Here is an 11,983-nt window from a genome sequence, read left to right as displayed (position 1 = left end):
GTGTCTCAGTTCCCCTGGCTAGGAAAACGGATCCCCTTCCCCCTTGCGCTTCCAGGTGAGGCGATGCCTCGCCCTGCTTCAGCTCTCGCTGGTCAGGCTGCAGCAGCTGACCAGCACCGATTGTCCGGCACTCCCTAGTGAGATGACCCCAGTACCTCAGTTGAAAATGCAGAAATCACCGGTCTTCTGTGTCGCTCGCGCTGGGAGTTGGAGACTGGAGCTGTTCCTATTCGGCCATCTTGCTCCGCCCCCCCAATTTGTCATTTTTATAGGTGAAAAATCATTTAATTTGTTTGTCCTTTTCTCATATGAGCCAGGTTGGATATCTTTTCATATTTCTATGAAGAATGATTTTTTTATTTTATGTGAATTATGTTATATATGTTGCCCTCCGAGAAAGTATTTTGTTTTTAAATTGATACCTTGAATTGCCCCCTTTGCCTCATGAAAAGAATGAGGCAGTATTTTGTATTATGCACAACATTGCTATAAACTTTATTGTATGTGTTACTTGGTACAATTATTTTTCATGTATATTGCAGTAGTTTTCTGTTCCTATCGCTCCTGAACAAACTACTGCAGAGCAATTGCCACTTCCTCTTACTCAGGCCTAAAATTTTCCAAAGAAGGGCATACAAAACTGGAGTTTTTTTTTTTTTTCTTTTCTTATTGAGCACTTCAGAAATTAAGACTGATGGCATTTAGTATAAAATTTAAATATAAGTGTTAGCTGTTAGATCTAATCTTTCTGATCCACACTCTACTACTGAAAATGGAATCTGATTGAATTAACTAAAGGGGCAATCTAGCATTTGTTTTGCTTTGGATTATGGCTAGCCTCTCAAAGAATTTTCCTTTCATATACTGACTCCTGAATGACCTGATTCTGGGGGTGACAACAGTGGTTAGGTGAGTACACAGTCTCCCTGAGGATGTTCAATGTAAAATCATAGTCTGTTTTGTACAATAAGAAGTTTCTTAGAAAGCACTCAACGTTCTGAACATTTTGAAATTTTATTTTAGTTAAACATATGATAACAATGTGCAGAGAACTGGATTAGTCATCACCCTGCTTCGTGACACCTGTTGCCATTGGCCCATGCACAGCCCCACTTAATATTAATTACATAATAATTTATTAAGTGAATAATCCAGTCCAAAGTCTCAAAAATTATCTACAATATACACTTACCAATGTACTCTTTCCCTGTACTTTGCATTTGCTTACCCTCATCCTTACCTGCAAATAGCAACATTATGAATGTTTCTTTGTATTCTTTTATTTTTTGATTTACAGCTTTACACACACACACAGACACACACATACACACACACACTCACCCCTGAAGCATATACTTTCCAGTTTGCCTGTTACTAAGTTAATGAAACATTTCTTCTATTTTATTCTGTGATTTTTTAAAAAAAGTCAACAATACTAAAACTTATCTGTTGTGTTGTTGTAGCAGTGGCTCATTCATTTTCACTGTGCAGAATATTCCATTACATGATTAAAATCTAATTAATTTATCCCTTCATCTGTGTAGCAGCCATGTGAATGAATCTGTAGATCTCCTTCAGGAGTGTAAATGACCCACGATCTCAGCTTCTCACTTTGAAATCCCTTGTAGTAGTTTTTCTGACACCCCACTTCCCATGGGCTGCTCCTTGCTAATGTCTGTGTGCAGAATGGATTCGAAGGCAGACCCATACCTGGGAGACATAGGACTCCTTTGTCAGTCCATTTTGGTTCAAGGATTTCTCAGTAACTTTGCTGAACTGTGCTTCTACTTCATGACCATCTCACATGCTTCTGCTCCATCTTCTCTTCCTCTCTTCTTGACTTGGGGTCTGACTTGCATCTTTCTTAGCTTTTCTCACTGTCTTCCCTATTACCTTTTACATAGGCATCCCCCTAACAAAATGTTTGCATGTGTAGTCCCATCTTGGTGTCTGCTTTTTAGGACATTCTGCCAATGGATGTTGGAGTAGTTTCCAGATTTTTCTACTATACACAATATTGCTATACACTTTATTGTACAGGTTATTTGGTACAGTTAGTTTTCATAAGTATTGCAGTGGTTTCCTATTCCTGTTGCTTCTATAACAAACTACAACAGAGTACTTGCTGCTTCAGAATACTTGCTACTTCCTCTTCCTCAGGTCCTATGATGTCATCACTATAGTGAACCAGAGCAATGTTCTACAGTTTTCCAGATGATCAAGGTCCCATAGGCTACACTGTGGCTGAGGAGAGTTCAGATAACCCTGGGAATTTTGGGGAATCTTTGGTGATAGCTATGCTAGGAGAATGTACATTGCTTCTGAACTTGCTTCCTGATAAGTGTGAAAAGAAAACATTTCCAAATTAGTGCCAGTGAATACTTCCAGAGGCTGTTTGTTCCAGTAACAATTGCACATCTGGGATGGCAACTAGATTGGTGCTTCCATTAGGCTAAGATTGTAGTAGTCTATTTCCTGCCATAATCAGTGTGGCATAGTTCTGGACTGGTGGATTAATTGGGGATATTGATGGTAGCGGCCACTCCTGATGGCCAGCTGCTTCCAACACACCAGCTGCAGCAGGGAGGTGTGGCTGGGGCTACATGCTCCATGGAGCCAGCAGAAGCTGGGGGCAAGCAGGAGCCCTGCCCCTTTCAAATTAGGGTGAGAGCTCCCTGGGTGTCATTGCTGCTGCCCAAACCATGGCTGCAAAGGGCCTCTCACTCCATGGAGAGGGCAGGATCCCTGGCTCTTCCCCCAACCCTGTACAGCTGCAACCACCCAAACCACAGCTGCAGACTCAGGCATCCCTTCACTCTTGAGGTCCCAGGAAGGTCCTATGCACCTAGCAGGCTTGGAAGTGCCTGCTTTCGCTGCCTGGCTTCTCCCTGCTGTGGGTGCCCACTCTGATCTCAGAGCAAAGTCAGTGCCAAGTCCAGGGGTTATGAATGGCAGCAGGATGCAGTCAGATTCCCAGGGCAGAAGGGTACACCCCATGTTCAGACCAGGGAGGGCCAGACGGCTTGGACTGGGCTGCGACTCCCACTGACCAGAGGGGGATCTTGTGGTGTATTTTCTGGGCCTACCCATGGCTGCCCATGGACCAATCAGCATGCACTTTCTCCCATCTGAGGCCCATAAAAGTCCTGGGCTCAGCCAGAGCTTGGCAGATGATGGGATGACCAGGTGCAGAGAGCAGCTACCCTCTCTGCTGTTAGCAGGACACGTCAGATGACCACCAGGAGAGAGAAGCTACCCGCTTATGAGCCTATTATCTGCTGAGAGCCAGGAAGACAACAAGATAACTTGCCTGCAGAGAGAAGCTTCCCACTCCAGGGTCTCCTCTATGCTAGGATCTGAACTCTCATCAGGACACCCTGGCTGCAGAAAGGTACTACCCCATGCAAGTCTGCTGTGAACTGTTCTATTGCTCAATAAAGCTCTTCTGTATCTTGCTCACCCTCCATTTCTCTGCGTACCTGTTGCCAGAAGTCAGGGAACCCGAATGGAGGGACCAGCTGAAGCCACAGCAGAAGAACATAAATTGTGAAGATTTCATGGACATTTATTAGTACTCCAAATTAATACTTTTATAATTTCTTACACCTGTCTTTACTGCAGTCTCTGAACATAAATTGTGAAGATTCATGGACATTTATCACTTCCCCAACCAATACTCTTATAATTTCCTATGCCTGTTTTTACTTTAATCTCTTAATCCCGTCATCTTTGTAAGCTGAGGATGTATGTCGCCTCAGGATCCTGTGATGATTGTGTTATCTGCACAAATTGTTTGTACAGCATGTGTGTTTGAACAATATGAAATCTGGGCATCCAAAAGGAACAGGATGGCTGTGATTTTCAGGCAACAAGGGAGATAACCACTGGGCCTGACTGCCTAAGGGGTCAGACAGAACAGAGTCATATTTCTCTTCTTACAAAAGTGAATAGGAGAAATATTGCTGAATTCTTTTTCTCAGCAAGGAACAGCCCTGAGAAAGAGAATGCATTCCCAGGGGAAGGTCTCTAAAATGGCCACTCTGGGAGTGTCTGTCTTATACAGTTGTAGATAGGGATGAAATAAGCCCTGGTCTCCTGTAGTGCCCGGTCTCCTGTAGTGCCCTCAGGCTTATTAGGATTAGGAAATTCCTGCCTAGTAAATTTTAGTCAGACCTGTTGTCTGCTTTCAAACCCTGTCTCCTGATAAGATGTTATCAATGACAATGCATGCCCAGTGGGACATGAAACTTCATCAGCAATTCTAATTTCACCCTGGTCCTGTGATCTCACTCTGCTCCCATTTGCCTTGTGATATTTTATTGCCCTTGAAACATGTGATCTCTGTGACTCACACCCTATTCATACACCCCTCACCTTTTGAAATCCATAATAAAAACTTGCTGGTTTTGCGGCTCAGAGGGTATCACAGAACCTGCTGACATGTGATGTCTCCCCTGGACACCTTGCTTTAAAATTTCTTTCTTTTGTACTCTTTCCCTTTATTGCTCAGACCGGCCAACATTTAGGGAAAATAGAAAAGAACCTATGTTGAAATATTGGGGGCTGGTTTCCCCGGTATGTAACCACATTCTTCCTGGTCGCAGGACAAGGACTCAGGACCCACTGAATAGTGGAGCTAAAAAAGCTATAACATAAATGGAGCTGAAACATGCCCCTTACTTTCCATGTGGTGGGTGAAGAGAAGGAAAGAAGAGGTTCAGCCTCTTCAGGAGCACAGACTTAGGAGCTTCCTGAGCCAGGGCTGTGCCTCCCTCTATGGGGTCCTGTGGTGCCTGGCATCTCCAAGCTTCCAGCTGCCACTAAGTTCCCTGGTGCCAGCCAGGAAAGCTGCTTGCAGTGTGCCTGGTCCAGACACAGCCTCACAGAGAGCCAGTTCCTGTGCCAGCACCTAGAGTTTCCTCCCATGCTGTGGCAGCTGGCATGTCTGACTGTGCAGTTGCTGGACCCCGTGCTTGCTCATACACCCCTCACCACTCCACACCTGACTTGCCCTTGGCAGGAGTGGGATCCAGGCTGGTAACATAAGCTGAGTGCAGCCTGCCAGACCGAGTTGGTGGAATGAGCCCAGTGGGCCCAAGCAAAACTCAGGCAAAGGTGCCACTAGCCAGAGGTTTCAGGTCAGAAAAGCAACACCCCAAGGATCCTGTAACAATATGATGAGGACCACTATCTAATCTAAGTCTTATAGAGTGGCACTATTCCACTCCATTCCACGCCATCTGGAATAATTCTGATGTACTGTTATGTTTACCATCCCCCCAAATCACTTCCCCATTCACTGTAGTGATAGATAACCATTATCTTCTGCCTCATAGAAGATTGGGCACCAATATCCTTGGCAGTACGATATTGGCAGTAGAACCGATATCCTTGGCAGCAGCCTGACTTCTTTCTTAACTGTACTGTTAAATTATCTATGCAAAGAATCCTGTGTCAGGTGTTGAGGATTAATCCACGAAATGTGTAATAGTTCTGGTGAGGAATGATGGAGACATCACACATGCATCCACTGCCAAGATTACCGACGACTCCTCTAGGCTAAGTGACAGCTCTGCCCATGCTCTTCTTGGTGTCTATACTTCCTGTATTGCATTAGATCCTTCTGCCCATATGTCTTCTGTGGCACATACACACACACATACATACCCACAAACTTGACCTCAAAAATCAAAAGGAAACATTACTAATAACCCAACAATCCTTGGAGGTTCCTGATAGCTTGCTCAAGCTACCAGGCTGGTTTCACATATTTTATTCCATAAGCTGTGTATTGAAAAACTGATAACGTTAAGACATTAAAGAGCTGAGGGAATTAACCTGCTCACCTTTATCCTGTTGCTCTTTTATTCTACTTTTCCGCATAGAAAATGACAGATATGTACTTTCTGTATGTTTATTTACAATAACACTGTTCAATGTTGTTATAGGCAGTTGCTTCACCCAGTAAGCTCAGCAAAGCTCTTGTTGCTGCCTCACTTTTCAACTGAGAAACAGCTGTGCTGGACTGCAGCTGACTACTCTCAACTCCCATGAGAGTGCTCTGTCTAGATTTCTGGTCTCTCCTTTCCACTTTCATTTGTCCATTTATTTCTTCAACGAATGTTTATTCAGATACTACAATGTGCTAAGAATATGCTGGATGTTGGCAATCCAATGTTAAGCAAATATTTTCCTCCCCTTCATGTTCCATATTAGTGAGGACATTCATCTTTCCTGGTGGCAGGATGAGGCACACCATTATTCAGAGCCAATAAAGAAACAAATTAATTAACCATCCATAACATCTAGATAATACCAGATAACTTCTAGAAAAATGTTACATTTTCTGTGTGATTTGGCATCTCCCTAACTATCTTTACAGAGAGAGTGTTTTCATTTAATTCCTTTCTGCTTGAATGGTGGTCAGAAACTTTAAAACTAATAGTGTCAGTATCTCTTGGGAAGCAATTTTTAGCCCCAGGAGATATTTCTATTATGTTTTCCAATATTAAAGAGCTTACCCATTTAACAAAAAAACAGCATTGGTTTATAACGTGAATATGTTCCCTATTTTACTTTACTTTTTAATAATTTCAATTTTTATTCTAGATTTGAGGTTTCATGCACAGGTTTGTTATATGGGTGTGTCCCAAGATGCTGAGGTTTGGGATGTGAATGATCCCATCACCCAGGTAGTGAGTATAGTGATATGGACAGGAGACAGAGAAATACTGGATAGAAGAGGGCAGTGCATTGGCAAAGACCCCCCCTTTAAGGCTGGAGACCTACCAGAAGTAAGTGAAAATAGGAATTTCTGTTTTTGTACCCAAAAAGTGGCCTTTTGGCCTGCTGTGCCCCCCTATCCTATACCCATATAAGTTCTGAACCCCAGACTCCAGAGGCAGACAAGGAGATGAGGAGATGACAGAAGACAAATGGAAGAGAGGCACAGCAGAGAGAGAAGAGAAGGAATATCTGAATGCCGAGAAGAATTCGACTGGGGGCAGTTGAAGGGGAGTTTGGCCACTGGATGGCCAAAACTCCAGGGGAAGATCATCTTCCCACTCCATTGCCTTTCCAGCTCCCCATCCATCTTGCTGAGAATTACCTCCACTGCTCAGTAAAGCCCTGCATTCATTTTTCAAGTTTGTGTGTGACCCAATTCTTCTGGGATGCTGGGCAAGAGCTTGGGATACAGAAAGCTGTCACACTGGCCTTGTGCCCTTGCAAAAAGGCAGAGCGTCCTTTGAACTGGTTAACACTTAAGCCAGCTGCAGATGGCAAGGCTAAAAGAGCACTGTAACATTGGGGCCACAGGCACCCAACCCTAGATACTACTGTGGGGCCGGAGCTCAAAGCACTCACCCCAGCTCCTGCACCTGACTGTCTGTGTGCTACCCCTCTTCCTCCCATTAGGGGTTTGAACAGTGGTGGTGACCGAAACTGTAAGCCACACCCTTATTGCACATCCTGCAAGGAGGATCAGGAACTCTCCCATTTCATTTGGGGCTCCATCTGGGATACAAAGAAGGGTGAGTTAAAATGCGGATCTGTGTCTTTTCCAAGACCCTGCCACCTCTCTCTTTCCTACAGATAAAAAGAACTTCAAAACAAAACAAAAAAAAAAGAACTTTGACTATGTTTCTCTTCGGAGACGTCTACCCACCACAGAACTGGAGTAAAGCTCTAGGGCAACTGGATGCATTTTTTTTTTTTTTTTCTGGAAGTCCCCAAGACTAAACTCTGTTGGCCAAGACCCCCAGATTTTGCCTGATGTCTTTACTTCTCTCAAGGTTTGAAATGCCCCTTATCTCTTCTCTTATAATGTTAAGGGTTTTGCTACAGACTGCAACAATGATACTAAATATAATGAGCATTTGGCTCTGCCATCAAAGGTGAAATTCAAAACAATGTGGTTTCTGTTTATTCTTAGAGGTACCATCTCCATCCTCAACCTGACAGCCACAGACGTGCAGCATATGACACCTCTTCTCCTCGCCCACTCCCTTCCCAGCTTGGGTGCCTGGGTGTGTCCACAGCATTCATAAGCCATGGCCAATGGCCACAAGGGTGGGGGAAAACCATAACTGCTGCTGGGGCTTCATGTGGCCAGCTGGCCAGCACTTCCTGCCTGCTATGCCAATGGAACTTTTCCTCCCCTGGCCAAGAAGGTGTTCTCCCCTGGACAGAACCAGGTGAAGGATACAGTGATAAAGGAACCTATTTGCACTGAGCAAGGTGATTTTTCCCCCAGGACCTCCCGCTTTTGCCTCTTAAGCTGTATTTTTGTTTTCTAAATGAGAGGGTTCCTATCCCCAGCACTCTGCTTATGATAGGAAACATTATGGAGGAGCGACCCCTGCTGGCTGATAACTGCTAATTCAACAGGGCTAATTTGAGACCATCTAGACAGATACAGACAGCCCCTGAAATACCTTTTTTTTTTTTTTTTTTTTCCTCAAATTCGATTCCAGGTTTCAGGCTGAATCCTTAGAAAGGAAAACCAGATCTGAGGGATCCAAAGCCAGGCAACAGGCACAATGTGAATGGGCAGGACCAATTCCTGCTGACTAAATTCCCCACCACATGGAAGGAGGCCATGCTCCATAACATAAACGAGCCCCAGGGAACTCAAAGGTTGCCAGCAGTAGGGAGGATGGAGGCATAGTTGAGGGCAAATAATTCCTATTCTCTAGGCCTTCCCTGCATCATGGGTACATGTCGCATTGGCATCCATGGGTGGCACCTGCCAAGGTCTCCAGGACTCAGGGACAAAAGATGGAAGAGAAAAAGGGGACACTTGTTTTCTCTCTCCTTCAAAAAGGAAGGGAAATGAGAGTCACCTCTATTTCCTTGTCTTTCCAAATGGGCAACCAGCTTTTTTCACCACCCTTTGCTTATATTCCTCTGGAGTGTATTCTGAACTACTGGGACTGCTTTGACCATTAGAATCTGGAAGAAAAATGCCTCATAGACCTCTGCACAGAGGTTTGGTGAAATTATGAAGGACTGGGTCTGCCTTAGGAAGGAACAATTTATTTCAATACCATCCCACAGTGTTACCTTTTCTGCAGATGTGCAGACAGATGGTCTGAGACCCCATATTTGCAGGCTTTCTATAACTTGCAGAACAACTCAGACCTTTGCTGACAGTGTAGGATTAATCCAGCCCTCATGTTAGCCATCTCAGGCAAGGCTGCAAGGGGCAAGCCAAGGAAACTAAAAATACAAATTCCAGAGGCACCCCTAGCAGAGGAGCCAGCTCCTTCCAGCCCTGCTCCTCCAGGTTCACTCTGACCTCCCTATCCAGCTTCGGCCTTACACTTGCCCCCGCTTAGAAATCCCCACCATAGACAAATACCAGTCTCACTCTTGCCCCTCCAACAGATGCCTGGTGAACTTTGCCTCAGTCAGGTCCAAGTCCCCTTCTCCTTTTAAGAGTTAAAACACATTAAGGGGGATCTCGGCAAGTTTTCAGATAATCCTGATCAATATATAGAGGCTTCCCAGAATTTCACCAAATAATTTGAACTCTCCTGGAGAGATGTTATGTTACTCTTGAATTAGACCCTGATAGGGACTGGGAAGCAGGCCACTCTGCAAGCAGCAGAGAGATTTGGGGATGAACTTTGTATCACATATAGCGTCAGGGAAGGGGATGGAATCCTTTAACTGGAAGAGAAGTAGTACCAATAGTACAATTATTTTTCATGAAGTTTGCACTAGTTTTCTGTTTCCATTGCTTCTGTAACAAACTAGCACAGGGAACTTGCTACTTCCACTTTCTCAGGTCCAATCATGTCATCACTAAAGTGGAGTGGAGTGATGTTCTCTAGGTTTTTTAATGGTCAAGGTCTAATAGGCTACACTGTGGCTTAGGAGAGTTCAGATAGCCCTGGGAATGATTGGGAATGTTTCGTGATATCTATGCTAAGAGAATGTATCTTGCTTCTGAACTTGCTTCCTGATACATGTGGAAAAGAATGTATTTCCAATTTAGTGCCAGGGCATAATACTAGAGGCTGTTTGTTCCAGTAACAATTGCACATCTGGTACAGTGACTGAGATTGGTGCTTCTGCTTGGCTGAGATTGTGGTAGTCAATTTTCTACCAGTATCTGTTTGGATTTTGTAGGTCCTGGACTGGTGAGTTAAATGAGGATATGATGAGGACCGCTACCTGATTTAAGTCTTAGAGAATTGCACTATTCAACTCCATTCCACACCACCTGGCATAATTCTGATTTACTATTATGTTTACTGTGCTCCAAAATCACTTTCCCTTTTGCTGTAGTGGTAGATGACCATTATCTTCTGCCTCATAGAAGATCGAGCATCAATATCTTTGGCAGTAGGATATTGGCAGTAGGATATTACAGCTCCAATATCCTTGAAAGCAGTGTGACTTCTTTCTTAAGTGTGCTAATAAGTTATTTATGCAAATAATCATGCCAGATGTTAAGGATTAATTCATAAAATACATGGTTTTCTTGGTGGGGAATGATGGAGACACCACACATGCATCCACTGCCAAAATTACCCACTACTACTCTGGGTTAAGTGATAGCTCTGCCCCCGTTCTCCTTGGTGTCTATAACTCCTGTATACCATTAGATATTCTGCCCTTGTGTCTTCTGTGACACATACATACAAATAAAAGAAAACATTTTAATAAAACCCAGCAAATTTTAGAGATCCCTGATATCTTGCTCAAGCTACCAAGCTGGTTTCACATGTTTTATTCCATAAACTGTGTATTGAAAACTGATAATGCCAAGACACTGAGGAACTGAAGGAAGTGACCTAGTCACCTGTAGCCTGTTGCTCTTTTATTCTACCCTTCTGCATATAAAATGACAGACATGTACTTTCTGTGTGTTTGTTTACAACAACATTCTTCGATGTTGTTACAAGTAGTTGCCTCACCCAGTAAGCTTGGCAAAGCTCTTGCTGCTGCTTCACTTTTCAACCCAGAAACAGCTCCATTGAACTGCAGCTGACTCCTCTCAACTCCACTGAGGGCACTCTGTCTAGATTTCTGGTCTTTCCTTTCTGCTTTCTTTTGTCCATTTATTCCTTCAACATATGTTTGTTCATTTGTTTGCTTACTTATTTATTCTTTGAGACAGAGTCTCGCTCTGTGGTCCAGGCTGGAGTGCAGTGACAATCTTGGCTCACTGCAACCTCTGCCTCCCTCAAGTGATTCTCCCGCCTCAGACTCCTGAGTAGCTGGGACTACAGGCACACACCACCATACCTGGCTAATTTTTTGTATTTTTCGTAGAGACAGGTTTTAGCCATATGGGCTAGGCTGGTCTCAAACTCATGACCTCAGGTGATTCACCCACCTCAACCTCCCAAAGTGCTGGCATTACAGGTGTGAGCCACCATGTCCAGCCAACAAATGTTTATTGATCAACTACAGAGTGCTAAATATGCTGGATGTTGGGGATCCAATGCTGAGCAAGTTGGACTATTTACCTTTATGTTCTGTGTTGGTGGGAATGTTCATCTTTTCTCATGGCAGCATGGATCACACCATCTTTCAGAGCCAATAAAGAAAAAAATTAACCATCAGATAGAAAGATGTTACAGCATTTCCTGTTTAATTAGGCATCTCCCTAAACTATCTTTACAGACAGAGGATTTTCCTTTAATTTCTTTTTGCTCTAATGGTGAAGTCAGATACTTTAAAACTGTTGTCAATATTTCCTGTGAAGCATTTTTCAGCTCCAGGAAATATTTCTGTTATATTTTCCAAAATCTAAAAGCTTATCTATGGAAATAAGGGCATTGGTTTATGATGTAGGCATGTTCTTTGTTTTTTATAATTTCAACTTTTATTTTAGATTCAGAAGTTCATGCACAAGTTTGTATATTGCATGATGCTGAAGTTTGGGATATGAACAATCCTGTCACCCAGGTAGTGAGTATAGTACCCAACAGTTAGTTTTATTTATTTATTTATTTATTTATTTATTTAT

The 11,983-nt window shown here is 43.4% G+C and overlaps 1 protein-coding gene across 3 annotated transcripts in view; it reads left to right on the top strand.

The window, feature by feature from the left end:
* LOC108514874 (olfactory receptor 4C11) overlaps positions 1-11,983 on the top strand; it is a 416,510-nt gene that overhangs the window by 67,222 nt on the left and 337,305 nt on the right. The window contains exon 2 of one of the 3 annotated variants that reach the window (XM_017851395.1): positions 7,417-7,532. The exons of the other annotated variants lie outside the window; for them this stretch is intronic. The gene's annotated coding sequence lies outside the window, so the exon portion shown is untranslated. The remainder of the gene's footprint in view (positions 1-7,416; positions 7,533-11,983) is intronic. 3 annotated transcript variants of the gene reach the window in all.

This window comes from Rhinopithecus bieti, unplaced genomic scaffold, assembly GCF_001698545.2.
Source record: "Rhinopithecus bieti isolate Rb0 unplaced genomic scaffold, ASM169854v2 scaffold_33444, whole genome shotgun sequence".
NCBI classification, from domain to species: domain Eukaryota; kingdom Metazoa; phylum Chordata; class Mammalia; order Primates; family Cercopithecidae; genus Rhinopithecus; species Rhinopithecus bieti.
Note: the sequence above shows the minus strand (reverse complement) of the source record. Positions and strands in the feature narration are given on the sequence as shown.